The following is a 12,297-nucleotide window of genomic DNA, read 5'->3' as shown; positions in this document are numbered from 1 at the left end:
AGGCTAACAATGTCTGAGGGAACATAGCAGGATTAGAAGGAATCTATACGGGAACCAAAAAAAAAAAGCAACCTGGCATGGAGTTCATAGTACAAATGGAGGAAGATGGATGTATGCTCAGGGAAGAAGGTTATAACTACAATAAGATATCAGAACATGCAGGATTTATCAAATAAGTACACACATTAAGATTTATAGGAGCAAGATTTCTCATACCTGAGAAAAGTCAAAATATGACAAAGGAGAACTATAGAATGAACTCTATTGGTGGAATGAAATTAGAGTTATTGATGTGAACTTATGGTATATAAAAATAAATACAAATGTTAATTTGTGAGCCTATGTTATGTGTGTGTATGTGTACATTATATATATATATATATATATATATATATATATATATATATATATATATGGTATGCACATACATTCCCTAGCTTTGTTCATGGAATATGGCAACAATGACATTTTAATAGCGGTGAACACATTTGGCTCTCAGATTGTAGTTCCTCATTACACTTCTCCACTAAAAAAAAACCCATGACTTTCTGGAGAAATTGCTGATTCTTCATTGAGGGCAGGGGAAATACAAAGTAATCATGAAATACCTTATAGAAAATAACAAGGTGCCCAAATGATGAAGCATGTATATAGTGCACAGGGGTCAGTGTAAATGGGTCTCTCACTAGCCAAACCTGAGACAATTTAAGCATCAAAAAATAAAGAATTTTCAGATTACATGATCTGAATTACATGTAGAATAAGTAAGTCCACTGAAAAAAATGCTGGAGCTAGTAAAATAATTCACTAATGTTGCAGTGTATAAAGATCAAAACACCAAAACAATTGTGTTTCTATATAAAAGCAATGAAAATATACCAAAGAATTTAAGAAAAATTATTCCATTTATAATAATATCCAAAAAGAATAAAATACTTAGGAATTGACTTTAACCAAGGAGGCACACAACTTATAAACTAAAAAATACATATTTGGGAGCTGGGATTGTGTCTCAGTGGTAGAGTGCTTGACTAATGTGTATGAGGTACTGTTTTTGATCCTCAGCACAACATAAAAATTATATAAAGGTATTATGTCCAACTATAACTAAAAATATATTTTAAAAAACTACATATTGCTGAAAGAAATTAAAGACATAAATAAATGAAAAGACAACCCCTATTCAAGGATTGAAAAAATTAATACTTTTAAGATGGCAATATTCTGAAAAGTCATCTATAGGTTCAATTCATTTCCTATCAATTTTCCAAAGCCATTTTTATAGAAATTGAAAACTTTTCTTAAAATTCAAATGGAATCACAAGGATCCCAGATTGGGTCAGGGGAAGGAAACAAAATAAAATAAAAAACAATTTGCAAAATGAGAACAAAGTGGGAAGACATTCAATTTCACAACTTACAACAGACTTACAATAATCAAAATACTTGTACTAGCATTAAAAGATAGATAAACAGAAAATAGAAAAGAATTTATAGAAATAAAAACATGCATCTGTGGGCAATTGATTTTCATCAAGGGTGCCAAGATCATTCAATGGAGAAAGAATAGTCTCTCCAATAAATATTGATGGGACATATAAAAGAACGCAGTTGGATCCCTCTCTTACACCATATACAAAATTAATCCAAGTGAATCAACAACTTAAATATAAACTAAAACTATAAAAATATTTAAAGAAAATATAAGGGTAAATTGTCATCTTGTTTTTGATAGTGGATTCTTATATATAAAACCAAAACCATGAAAAACAAAATAAGTAAATTAGACTTCATCAAAATTAAAAATATTTATGTATCTAAGAACCATTTTCAGGAAAGTGAAGGACAGGTATAGTGGTGTGTTGAGAGCCACAGCCAAAGGGGCCCCAACAAACTTCCAGCTGCTGGCTGATGATTGACTCACAGTGGCCCCAGCAACATCTAGCTGATTGGCTCCTCTGCGGTCATGTTCATTGGGCTGTTTCCCTGCCCTTCAGACTGCCAGTTGATGATTGGCTCACAGCGGCCCCAGCAACATCTAGCTGATTGGCTCCTCTGTGGTGATGTTCATTGGGCTGTTTCCCTGCCCTTCAGACTACGGAACTGCTCATTGGGGGACTTCTTTGGCTCCGCCCACGCGACCTAGCCAATCGGCCTCAAGAGCAGGAGGATTGTGGGAGGTGGTGAGGTTTGTGTGGGGAGAGGCTTGTGGAAGCCGGTGGTGGCAGTTGGGCTCTGAGGGTTTTTTCCTGAGGAGCTGTTTTGCTTGGCCTTTGTAGTTCTAAAAATAAAGTTAGTTTCTTTTGACAAGTGGCTCCTGAATTGTGCCCAGCCAGACTGCGGCAGTGGTGCCCACCTGTAATATCAGTGATTTGGAAATCTGGGGCAAGAGATTTTAAGATTGAAGCCAGTCTAGACAAGTTAGTGAGACCCTGTGTCAAAATAAAAAAATTTAAAAGGGATAGGGATATAGCTCAATGGTACTTCCCCTGATTTCAATCCCTAGCACTGGCAGAACAAAGATTAAAAGATAACTACAAAAAAAGGGATAAAATATTCTTTTTCGTGTTTTTTTTTTTAAATTTATTCGTTCTAATCAGTTACACATGACAGCAGAAAGTTCTTTGATTCATTGTACACAATGGAGCAGAATTGTTCACTTCTCGGGTCGTACTTGAAGTAGAGTCACACCATCCTACAATCATGCACGTACCTAGGGTACATCATTAGTACGTCTCATTTCACCATCTTTCCTACCCCCATGCCCCCTCTCCCCTTCCTCTTTTCCCCATCCAAAGTTCCTCCACTCATCCTATCCCCCCTCCCCCACCATTGTGGATTAGCATACATTTATCAGAGAAAACATTTGGCCTCTGGTCTTAGGGGATTGGCTTATTTTGCTTAGCATGATATTCTCCAAATGCATCCATTTACCTGCAAATGCCATAAATTTATTCTCTTTTAATGCTGAGTAATATTCCATTGTGCATATACACTACAGTTTCTTTATCCATTCATCTATTGAAGGGCATCTAGGTTGGTTCCACATTTTAGCTATTGTGAATTGTGCTGCTATAAACATTGATGTGGCTGTGTTACTATAGTATGCTAATTTTAAGTACTTTGGGTATAGACTGAGGATTGGGATAGTTGGGTCAAATGGTGGTTCCATTCCAAGTTTTCTAAGGAATCTCCATACTGCTTTCCAGATTGGTTGCACCAATTTGCAGTCCCACCAGCAATGTATGAGTGTGCATTTTTCCCCACATCCTCGCCAATACTTATTGTTATTTGTGTTCTTGATAACTGACTGGAGTGAGATGAAATCTTAGAGTAGTTTCTATTTACATTTTTCTAATTACTAGAGATCCTGGAAATTAGTGCTCTATCTGATATGTGTGGGGCAAAAATTTGTTCCAAATGTGTAGGCTCTCTCTTCACCTCATTGATTGTTCCTTTTTCTGAGAAGAAGCTTTTAGTTTGAATCCATTCCATTCATTGATTCTTGCTTTTATTTCTAGATCTTTAGTAGTCTTATTTAGGAAGTCGGGGCCTAATCTGACATGATGAAAATTTGGGCCTACTTTTTCTTCTACTAGGCATAGGGTCTCTGGTCTTATTCCTAGGTCCTTGATCCACTTTGATTTCATTTTTGTGTATTATGAAAGATATGGGTTTAGTTTCATTTTGCTGCTTATGGATTTCCAGTTTTCCTAACACCTTTTGTTGAAGAAGTTATCTTTTCTCCAATGTATGTTTTTGGCAACTTTATCTAGTAGGAGATGACTGTATTTATGTGGGTTTGTCTATATGTCTTCTATTCTGTACCATTGGTCTACATGTCTATTTTGGTGCCATTACCATGATATTTTGGTTACTATAGCTCTGTGGTATACCTTTAGGTCTGGTATTGTGATGCCTCCTGATTCACTCTTGTTAAGGATTGCTTTGGCTATTTTGGGTCTCTTATTTTTCCAAATGAATTTCATGATTGCTTTTTCTATTTCTACAAGGTATAATATTGGTATTTTAATTGGGATTACATTGAATCTGTATAGTGCTTTTGATAGTATGTCAATTTTGACTACATTAATTCTGTCTATCTAATGCCATAGGAGATCTTTCCATCTTCTAAGGTCTTCTTCAATTTCTTTCTTTAATGTTCTGTAGTTTTCATTATAGAGGTCTGTCACCTCTTTTGTTAAATTGATTCCCAAGTATTTTAGTTTTTTTTTGAGGCTATTGTGAATGGGGTAGTTTCCCTAATTTCTCTTTCAGAGAATCCATCATTGATGTATAGAAATGCATTTGATTTTTGGATGTTGATTTTATATCCTTCTAGTTTGTTGAACTCGTTTATTAATTCTAGAAGTTTTCTGGTGGAATATTTTGGATCCTCTAAATACAGAATTATGTCCTCAGCAAATAGTGACAGTTTGAGTTTTTATTTTCCTATTTGTATCCCTTTAATTTCTTTTGTCTGTCTAATTGCTCTAACTAGAGTTTCAAGGACTATGTTGAGGGCATCCCTGTCTTGTTCCAGTTTTTAGAGATAATGTTTCCAATTTGGGGAGAAATATTTATAAATCATTTATTTTTCAATTACCAACAATGTATGAATAACTGTTACAGAGTTCTCCATAAAAGATATGTGTATGGATGTACAAATATTAAAGAACACCAAAAAACCCCACAGAAATCCAATTTAAAATGGGCCAAGATATGTATCAAAAGACATTTCTCTAGAACTACTATCCAAATAACTAGCAAGTGCATAAAAAGATTTTCAACATCATTAGTTATTAGGGAAATGCATACAAAACCCCAATGAAATACCACTTCATACACACTAGGATGGCTAGAATTTTAAAAACAGAATATAAAAAATGTTGGTGAAGATGTGGAAGAATTAGGAATCATACTTTTCTGATGGGACTGTAACATAGTGTAGCTACTGAAGAGAACAATTTGTAGCTCTAAAATTTAAATGTACAACTACCATATGACCCGGCAATTGTACTCCTAGGTATATACCAAAACAATTAAAAATAGGTATTCAAGGAAATCATTGCATATAAATGTTCATAAGAGGGCTGTTATCAATAGTAAAAATATAGAAACAATATAAATATCCATCAACCAATAAATGGGTAATTAAGCCATCATATATTCCACATCATGGAATATTATTCAGTCATAAAAGAAGTAAAACATTGATGCATGAAACAACATGGATGAACCTTGAAAACATTATGTTAAGTGAAAGAAGCCAGACATAGGATATTATACCTATGATTCCATTTTTGTGAAATATCCTGAAGAGGTAAATTTATAAGGACAGAAGGCAGCTTAGTAGTAGTCAAGGGATGGGAAAAGAGGGTATAAAAATAATTGCTTTATAACTGCAAGGTTTTATTTGGGGTCATAGAAATATTTGGTACTACATAGAGGTAGGTAACATTAAAATAACAAAATTGTTTCACTTTCAAACGATAAATATTAAGCTATGTGAATTTCACTTTAACAACAATATTTACTAATAGTAATTGATAATTATCAATTGGAGAAAGTAGGAAATCATGAGTCCATGATGATATTTTGTTTTAAATAATATTAGTGAAAATGCAATGAGGAACAGACTTCTACATGGCTTCAACATTCCTGCCACCCAAATATTACTATGGTCATCAAAGATATTTACATTAGGTGAAAGTAGGTGATGGGTATGTAAGAATTTGTGCACTGTATACTTGGTGTAAGTCTAAAATTACTTTAAAATTATGAAATTACAAAATATAACACAGGGTAAGAATCAAATTTATGGCAGAGATACCTGGCACACTTTACCACATTATGAAGTGACCCTCAAGAAATATGGAACAGCCGTGTGCGGTGGTGCACACCTATAATCCCAGTGGCTCGGGAGTTTGAGGCAGGAAGATCACAAGTTTACAGTCAACCTCAACAACAGTGATGTGCTAAGAAACTCAGTGAGACCCTCTCTCTAAATAAAATAAAATAGGGCTAGGGATGTGGCTCAGTGGTCAAGTACCCCTGAGTTCAATCTGTGGTACCAAGGAGAAGGAGAAGGAGAAGGAGAAAGAGAGAAGAAGAAGAAGAAGAATATAGCAAATAGAAGTCATATGTTGTGTTACAGGATGCATTTCTTCTGGAATACTCCTGACCAAAGTCTATAATATGAACCTAATTAGGATGAGGTACTAGACAACACAAAGTGTGGGACAATCTACAAAATAACTGGCCCACCATATTTGTAAGAGTCTAAATCAAGAAACTCAAAGTAAAACTAAGAAAACGTCCCAGATTACAGGAGGGTAAAGAATCTTGATAACTAAGGGCAACGTCTGATTCTTTCTGAAGTAGATTCTGTTATTTTAGAAGACATTAATGGGACAAGTGGCAAGACCTGGATGGGATTTTAGGATGGGATGTTAGTAAATAATGTCCTAATTTGGGCGGATGTACTGTGTTTATGTAGGAGAGCCTCCTTTCTTGTAGGAAATAATCACTACCCCAATATTAAGAAGTGATACTGATCCAAGTTACCTTTAAGTGGTCTAGGAGAACAATACTATTTTCATTGTGCTTTCAGCTTTTCTATAAGTTTGAGGTTCTTAAAAACAAAGGAGCAAGAAACATAAGGCCAATTTACTAAAGGTGTTATTTTTCAAGTGTTGGAAATGTCATTTTGCAACACCTGACTTATGAGAATCAGATTGCAGTGACTGTTTTGGCTGTGGTTTGAAAAGACTGGTTCCATCATTTATCCTAATGATCTCTCTTTTCTGAGGATGTTACCCATGACATCACTCATTACCAAAGGGGTGGGGGAGAAGGAAAAGTCAGGGAAGCATAATTTTGCCTAAGGAAGAAGCTGTGTGAAAGGAGGTGGTACAATCCTTCAACCTTGGCCTTGAAGAGGAAGACGATTAGAAACTAGTGCTTACCACAGTTACCTTAATTGCCTTCTCCTCCTCCCAGTGGCTGGGCAATTGCTCCACACTTTGAGGACAGCTTTCTCTAATAGCATTTAATTAATGTGTTGATACCTTGCTATTTTACTGGCAAATCCATCCATTTTAAGGGCCCCAAGCCTGTTCAGAGTAGACTCATTCTCTTTTTAATTGAGAAAAGGAGAGCTTAGAATCTTTTATTGGGATATGGGGTGAGAACAGGGGATTTCAAGTCTGAAAGATATGAGAACTTCATTCCTTAGCATAATGACCAAGGAGCATAAAACAGTCCAGGAGCCACAACATAAAAGTAATGTCTATCAAGTGTGCAGTTAAGCATTACCTAAATATAATAAACTGCAGGCAACAGCATCCACCCAGCAACACACAGTAAGATTACTCCCTTATCCTTTTATATTACAGTATGACAAAACCACTTTCAGAAAGAAATTGGGGCTTCTTCACAGCACTTGCGAAGTTATTACAAGCTTAGCCCCAGCCACATGGGCTGCATCTACAAACACCAACTCTTTAAAATAAACTACATTTAAAACTCTCTGCTTTCTACTTGACAAACAATCCGTGCAGTCAATGGTGACACACATTGGTTCCAGTCCCCATTCCTTTTTGTACCCTTATTTCATTTCTTATACTCTATTAAGAGACTTTAGAAGGAGTTATCCTGTGAAGTGAGAGAGAAAACATAGCCCCCAGGGCCAGTTAAGATAGTGGTGGAGTGTTGTTGGTATAGAGGTAGGAAGGGATGCACATGATTTGTTTCTAAGGAAATGGTCCTTTAAAGCTTGGATAATTATACCACCCTAGCAATATGTAGAATAATTGCTCATTCTCATTTATTCTGCTCAAATAAGTATAACTTGGTACTTGAAGCTCCTTTTTTGTAATATAGTAAATTACTTGCCTTCCCAGTTCATTGGGATGTTCTGCATCATACTAACTGGGCATTGCAATTTTTTGTAGACTTAAAAAAAGAGAAGAAATCAGTAAAAACAAGATACTATCATCAATTCAGAGAGAAAGAAGCCAGGTTGAGGCAATATATACAAGTATTTTTACTTCCTAATGAGACCTTTGTCCTAGAACACAGTTCTGCAAACTCCAAGCCTCAGGCCAAATCCAGATTTCTGTTTGTTTGTTTGGGGGTTTTTTGTACTGATTTTATGTCATATTGGAACAACACCACACCCTTTGTTTTACTTATTGTCTGTGGCTGTTTTTATACCACAGAGTAAAGTTGTTGTCTAAATAGGCTATCTGGCCCACTAAACCTAAAATATTTACAATCTGGCCCTATACAGTAAAAGTGTGTGGATCCTAGAAGCCTCTGGCATGGGGCATATCTCTTCTAACACCACTCTGGGGCTCTGGCTACTTGTCTAGCTTAGAGATGTCAGTCACAGCCTACTTGCCTCCACAACCTCTTTAGGAACTCTGATCTATCCACTGCTTGAAAGTGGCCAGAATTCAAAGAAAAAGAGGAAGGGAGTCAGGGTCCCAATATAAAAGCATATCTCCAGTGACTTAACTTCTTCCCAGTAGGCCCCACCTCTTAAAGTTTCTGCCACCCCCCCCAAGAATGCCTCTATTTAGATGTGAGGGATCCCCCAAAAGTTCATGTGTGAGACAATGCAAGAAGGTTCAGAGGAGAAGTTGTTGGGTTTTGAGAGCCTTAACCCAATCAGTGAATTAATCCACTGATGGAACTCACTGAGTGGCAACTGAAGGTGGGTAGGGTGTGGCTGGAGGAGGCAGATCCCTGGGGTTGTGCCATTGCACATATATTTTGTATCTGGAGAGTGGAGTCTGTCTGCTTCCTGATCACCATGTGAGCTGCTTCCCTCCACCACACTCTTCGACCATGACATGTAGCGTCACTTCAAGCCCCAAGGAATGGAGCCTGCTGTCTATGGACTGAGACCTCTGACATGGTGAGTGCCTAAATAAAACTTTCCTCCTCTACAATTGTTCTTGTGGGGGCCTTTTAGTCACAGCAGAGAAAAAGCTGACTAAAGCAGCCACAGGCTGGCAACCAAGACTTTAACAAGTGAATTTTTGGAGGGCATGAAAAAAACAATAGCAGCCTGTCTGATACCACAGGTATTATAGCTAACTTCATAACTATTTATAGAAAGGAACACCAATTGGATGGATCAGGACTGTTCTAAACAAAGAAAGCATTAACAACTTAAAACTAGTATTAATTTTGAGGATTTTCTTTAAAATAAAGCTAATATATTTGTTTTCAGAATGGACCAAAGGCATAGGCAACCACTTAAACCAAAGAAGTCTATCGATCACTGCATTGCAATCGCCTTGTAGAGGGGTGCATTTAAAAGTAGATATCTGACCCTGGCACAGTAGTTCAAACTTGTTTTTATAGCTACTCTGGAGGCTGAAGGAGGAACACCTTTTGAGCCCAGGATTTCAAGGCCAACCTGAGCAACAGAGCAAGATTCTGTCTGGAAAGGAAGGAAAGATGGAAGAAAGGAAGCAGGAAGAAAGAAAGAAAGATGGATGACTTCAGGGCTTCCTCTTGTTCTGTTGATTCAAAGTCTTTGTTGATGAGGCCCAGGAATCTGCAATAATAGCAAGCTTTTCTGGAGATCATAAAGCTCCATAAACTTGAGAACCACTGACATGAAGTGCCACCATCAAAGATTCATTGGTTTGGGGCTTTGGCCCTTTTTAAAATATAAATATTTCTAGAATTAAATTAATGAGTATTAGCTCATTCGTAGCCAGCTTTACAATATCATAGTTCATGGAAGGCATGATTAGAATATAGAGAGAATGATGGTATTGTGGTTTGAATATGAGGTTTCCCCCCAAAGCTTCTGTGTTAATGCAGGAATATTCAGAGGTGAATGATTAGATTATAAGTGCCATAACCTAATCGGTTCATCCTAGTTTGATGGACTAAGTGGTAACTATAGGCAGGTGGGGCATGGCTGGAGGAAATGGATCACTGGGGGTGTACACTAGAAGTGTTCATCTTCCTTTCAACCGTACTCTTCCACAATGATAGCCTCTCTGGGCCCCCAAGGGCCTAGAACAATGGAGTCAGCCAACCATGGGCTATATCTCTGAAACCATGAACTCAAAATAAACTTTTCTTCCTCTAAATTGTTCTTGTCAGGTGTTTTGGTCACAGCAAGGAAAGCCTAACTAACACCAATGGGATTGTGAAAGTCCTGGCCTTTGGTAGAGGTATCAAGAGGATAAGGAGGAGAGAGGTTTACTTTAAAATTTTCCCACAAGTCTATTTTGCCTACAAGTAGTAGATAGGCTCAGGTTGAAACTCTTGGGTATATGGTATCATTTCATCAGAAGTTGCACTTGACTTTCAGTCATGCCTGAGAGGCAGGCACACTATCAAACATGATTGTAATCTTTGCTGTATGTGTAGATAGAGAAGGGACCTTCCTAGGTACAGCTGGCCTACCTGGCCCTTGAGAACAGTGTAGCCCAATTTTGAGTGGGAAGCTGGTTACTCTCCTTTGCAGGCATTTATCAGGCAGCAGTGGCAGGAATCTACCACACAGAGCTCAGAACTGTCCTTCCCTAGGCAGAATGGTGACCATTGCTGGAAAAATCCCCAGCCCTATTATTGTTCCTGTCTTTCCCATTGCTGAATTAAACAAAAATCATTAGGTTTGTGGGGAACAAGCTTCCTTTCTTGTTAAATGCTATAAAGCCAAGCCTTGTGGGCAGCTCTAGCTGATTATCAGGATTTTCAAATTGACTCTTCCACTGTGTAGAAGGAACTTAATTCCGTATCTAATTTTAATCTGCATCCCATGGTCAGGTGTGTTGTGTTAAAGCATTTGTTAACATTTAAAGAGGGGGGAGCTGATTATATTGATCTCTCTTGTGTAAATTGGCTAAGGTGATCAATTTTGGGTTGTAAACTTTTGATGTTTAAATGCATTACCTTAATACCATTTAAGCACAGTCAATTGTCAACCCTATTAACCCATAGTGTACAGTCTGGATTTGGATGTAATTCAACATTCCAGAATGGTAACATGAGGAGGGAAGTTTAGCAATTTGCAAAGTAGGTTTGCCTTTATCTTACAAGCTATTTCCAGTGTGTGCTACCAAAATAGGCAATCATAGGGTCTTTGGCATAGGTATAGACTGTGTCACCAAGAATCCATTCTTCCCTCCTCATCACATCTTAACTGCAATCATTGGAGAATAACCATATTTGTATGAAGTTAGCAATCAAACTGTTAGTATACAGATAGAGAAAGATTTATGCTGGAATCTATTCTTGCAAACCAGCAAGAGGTACACACAAAGGCAAAGCATTATCAGTGTGAAGATACTGACTCAAAGAAGCTACATTCTTTCTATAGCCTGAGAGATATTTTATAGACACAGGCTACTTTGATGGAGCAGCAACAAAATCACCAACAAATTAACTCTTTTCAAAAAGCTTTCTTTGGGGAGTTGGGGATGTGGCTCATGGGTAAAGTGCTTGCCTAGCATCTATGAGAGCCTAAGTTCAATCCCCAGCACTGCCATAAATAAATAAATAAATAGATAGATAGATAGATAGATAGATAGATAGATAAATAAAAGCTTTCTTTGGTCATGTGATAGATTCTCTCTATAAGGAAGAACTTGATTAAATCTATATTGGTTAAGATTAGGTACAGCTGCGAATGACAGGAAATTCAAATTAACAGTGACTTAAACTCATACAATGTAATCCTGTTACAGTGAAAAATCTAGAGGTTAACAACCCAGTTTCTTATATTTGCCAGGGACATTGGCTCCATCATTACTGGGATGTGTCTCATTCTTATGAACCAAGATGATTGCTTCAACTCTGGGCATCATTTTCCTTTAAGGACACTGCAGATGTCTTATGGGAAACTTTCACTATATTCATCAGTGGCAGAACTTAGATACATGACTTTACTGAGGCACAAAGGAGGTTGGGAAATGTACTATTAAGCATGTGTTTTGATAAAACTCATGATTTTATTACAAATGAAGAGAATAGGCATTGAGGGTCAACTGGCTATACCTGTCCTAAGTATAGTGTAGGTGATGAGGAAAAAATAATTGAGTAAAGTTTTTTAATTTTTCCTCCTGTATCATGTATGGACATTTCTGCTTCTCTGTGTTTCAATCTATTCAAAATGTTTCTGACAATCTAAACAAAATGGAAATGCACGCAGAATGAGTCCATAGGAGGGGAAGAGTCACATATAATATCAGTGTTTCTCTCCTGCATGATTTCCACATATTTGTTTTCATTTGCTCATTTATATGGTATACTGTGGGGCATCAG

The sequence above is a fragment of the Urocitellus parryii genome, chromosome X (genome assembly GCF_045843805.1).
Source record: "Urocitellus parryii isolate mUroPar1 chromosome X, mUroPar1.hap1, whole genome shotgun sequence".
Lineage (NCBI taxonomy): Eukaryota > Metazoa > Chordata > Mammalia > Rodentia > Sciuridae > Urocitellus > Urocitellus parryii.
The sequence above is the reverse complement of the archived record's forward strand: the minus strand, read 5'-3'. Positions refer to the sequence as shown.